Source organism: Odocoileus virginianus, chromosome 29, assembly GCF_023699985.2.
Source record: "Odocoileus virginianus isolate 20LAN1187 ecotype Illinois chromosome 29, Ovbor_1.2, whole genome shotgun sequence".
Taxonomy (NCBI): Eukaryota; Metazoa; Chordata; class Mammalia; order Artiodactyla; family Cervidae; genus Odocoileus; species Odocoileus virginianus.
Genome location: NC_069702.1, coordinates 11598586 through 11602523, shown reverse-complemented (window position 1 = coordinate 11602523; position 3938 = coordinate 11598586).

Below are 3938 nucleotides of genomic sequence, written 5' to 3'. Positions count from 1 at the left end.
AGAAAAACCAAGCCTGGCGGGCCAGCAGGAGGGTGTGGACAGTCTATTCCCAGCTCAGTTCTGGGGAAGGCAGATGTGGCTCTTGGAGCACTGGGGTTGGGGGACAGAGGGTGAGTGGCAGGTGAGATGAGGCAGTTAAGGGAGGATGGAAGCAGACTGCAGGACCACAGAGAGAACACAGGATCCCAGCCGTGGTCAGAGGGTAGGTTTTTTGAGGATGCACATTACCCGTCCAAAGCTGGAAGCACCTAGAAGTCACGGTCGGAGCTGGTGAACAGTCCTGGATGAGAAGGAAGGAGTGGCCACAGATGTGGGTGGGAGAAGAGAAGGCAGCAAGTGGACATGAGCTGATCACAGTGTGTGCTGAATCGTCCTGTGGGTGCAGCTGAGGTGAGGAGACACGGGCAGGGGGTGGGAGGACCAGTGCGCCCCGCAGATCAGACTCGAGAGGGTGAGGGAATCCTCCGGGTTGAGAGAGGTGAGCTGTGCCCGAGGACGAGGATGGGGAGATACGTGTGCATTCTTCCCAGAAACATGCTGCAAATGGGGAAGACTGCTGGTGCTGGGGGGTTTGTGGGGTGCAGGGGCCACAGACAGCTCTGACCTTCTACTCCCCCGTCAGCGAGGATTATTAAGTCCATAGGAACTCACCGCCCAGGGGAGTTACTTGCAGCATAGGCTTAAGACTGTGTGTTTCCCACACAGAGGCCACCAGGGAGCTGAGAATGATGTCATCCTTGCCATATCCAGTCACAGGGAGAAGCTGCCAGCGGTGTAGTACAAAGCCAAGTTCAGGCAGCTCGCACCCCAGGCAGCATGGAGCCATGGGTTCAAGCTCCAGCTCTCCAGCTCACTAGCTGTGTGACTTAGGGAAAGTTACTTAACCTCTCTGAACCTCTACTTCTTTGTGTCAAGCAGGAAATAGTAATAGGATCGGCCTCATAGGGTTGTTGTGGGGTTTAAATAAGTCAATGTATATGAAGCACATAGTAAATGCTAAAAGATCATGAGCTGTCAACATCACCACAGGCTCCTGGGAGATCACATGGAATGAATGGTGTCTTAGAATGAGTTCAGAGGTGAAAGAGGGGAACTCACTTAGTGTTTGACTAGAGGAAATTACAGCTTCTCTGGTGGCTCAGTGGTAAATAATCCGCCAGCGCAGCAGACAGGAGTTCGATCCCTGAGTTGGATCAAAGATCGAACTTCTATCTCCAAGATCCCTTGGAGAAGGAATTGGCAACCCACTCCAGTATTCTTGCCTGGGAAATCCCATGGACAGAGGAGCCTGGTGGGCTACAGTCCATAGGGTCACAAAAGAGTCAGACATGAGTAAACAACAGAGGACCTTAAACTACCCCAAAATAATTCTCTCGTACCTCACTTATCCTATCTTCTGCCTTTGTTATTCTACTGTTGGTTCCCTCCAGAGTGTTTTTTATCTCATTTATTGCATTATTCATTTTTAATTGACTCTTTTTTATTTCTTCTAGGTCCTTGTTAAACGTTTCTTGCATCTTCTCAATCCTTGTCTCCAGGTTATTTATCTGTAACTCCATTTTGCTTTCAAGATTTTGGATCATTTTTATTATCATTATTCTAAATTCTTTTTCGGGTAGATTCCCTATCTCCTCCTCTTTTGTTTGGCTTGGTGGGCATTTTTCATGTTCCTTTACCTGCTGGGTATTTCTCTACCTTTTCATCTTATTTAGATTGCTGGGTTTGGGGTAGCCTTTCTGTATTCTGGTAGTCTGTGGTTCCTTTTTATTGTGGAGGTTTCTCCCAGTGGGTGGGGCTGGATATTTGGCTTGTCGAGGTTTGCTGGATAGAGAAGCTTGTGTCAGTGTTCTGATGGGTGGAGCTGGATTTTTTCTCTCTGGAGTGCAATGGAGTGTCCAGTAGTGAGTTTTGAGATGGGTCTATGGGTTTGGTGTGACTTTGGGCAGCCTGTATATTGACACTCAGGGCTATGTTCCTTCGTTGCTGGAGAATTTGCGTGGTATGTCTTGCTCTGGAATTTACTGGCTCTTGGGTGGTGGTTGGTTTCAGTGTAGGTATGGAGGCTTTTGGATGGTCTCTTATTACTTAATGTTCCCTGTAGTCAGGAGTTCTCTGGTATTCTCAGGTTTTGGGCTTAAGCCTCTTGCCTCTGGATTTCAGTCTTAGTCTTTCAGTAGCCTCAAGACTTCTCCTGCCATACAGCACTGATAATAAAACTTCTAGGTTAATGGTGAAAGGATTCTCCACAGTGAGGGACACCCAGAGAGGGTCACAGAATTACATGGAGAAGAGGAGAGGGAGGAAGGAGATAGAGGTGAGCAGGAGGAGAAAAGGGGGACTCAAGAGGAGAGAGACAGATCTACACAGTACTCTGTTCACTAAGTGTTCTCCGCAGCCCAGAACACCCACAGAGATTCACAGAATTGGACAGAGAAGAGAAGGGGGAGGGAGGAAATAGAGGTGATCTGGGGGAGAAAAAGGAGAGTCAAAAGGGGGAGAGAGTGATCAAACCAGTAATCACACTCCTGAGTAAAATGGGTACTGAATGTTGGATCAGAGAAATGCAAATCAAAACCACAATGAGGTACCATTACACGCCAGTCAGGATGGCTGCTATCCAAAAGTCTACAAGCAATAAATGCTGGAGAGGGTGTGGAGAAAAGGGAACCCTCTTACACTGTTGGTGGGAATGCAAACTAGTATAGCCACTATGGAGAACAATGTGGAGATTCCTTAAAAATCTGGAAATAGAACTGCCATATGACCCAGCAATCCCACTCCTGGGCATACACACCGAGGAAACCAGATCTGAAAGAGACACATGCACCCCAATGTTCATCGCAGCACTGTTTATAATTGCCAGGACATGGAAGCAACCTAGATGCCCATCAGCAGACGAATGGATAAGGAAGCTATGGTACATATACACAATGGAATATTACTCAGCCATTAAAAAGAATTCATTTGAATCAGTTCTAATGAGATGGATGAAACTAGAGCCCATTATACCGAGTGAAGTAAGCCAGAAAGATAAAGACCAATACATTATACTAACACATATATATGGAATTTAAAAAGATGGTAACAATAACCCTATATGCAAAACAGAAAGAGACACAGATGTACAGAACAGACTTTTAGACTCTGTGGGAGAAGGCGAGGGTGGGATATTCTGAGAAAATAGCATTGAAACAAGTATACTATCAAGGGTGAAATAGACCACCAGCCCAGGCTGGATGCATGAGACAAGTGCTCAGGGCTGGTGCACTGGGATGACCCAGAGGGATCGGATGGGGAGGGAGGCAGGAGTGGGGATCGGGATGGGGAATACATGTAAATCCATGGCTGATTCATGTCAGTGTATGGCAAAAACCACTACGATGTTGTAAAGTAATTAGCCTCCAACTAAAAAAATAAAATAAAAAAGGAAAAATAATAATTCTTTTGGCTTAAATAGGATAATAACATAACATTTTATATATATATGCCTAGTGATGGGGTTTCGAAAATATTAACTTTTGTTCTTACAGTCTGTGATAACAATACTAATATTGCTGCTATTCAAGTCTAACACTCAGCCAGTGCCCATCATTGTGGCCCAAAATGTCAGATTGCTGTTTCCATTTCTGAATAGCCACGTTCTACGGTCCCAAGGGTTCACCTGTCACAATCCAGCAGCTGCAGGCAGCAGAACTCTGCTCCCAGCAATTTGGCCCCACCTACTGTTTAGATAATCACCTCCACTGTACTATTGCTGCTGCTCCTTATAATAAAACCTTCAGGGCACCACGTGTTGGAGGCTATAACTGGCCATGGTAGAAGTAAAGCGAGCGAGGCTGGGAGGAGAATCTTTGCCCACCTAACCTGTCACAGAGGTGGGATCTGCACCCAGACTGCCTGAAGTCAGCCCCTTGCTCGTGAGCCTGCACTGAGTTGGA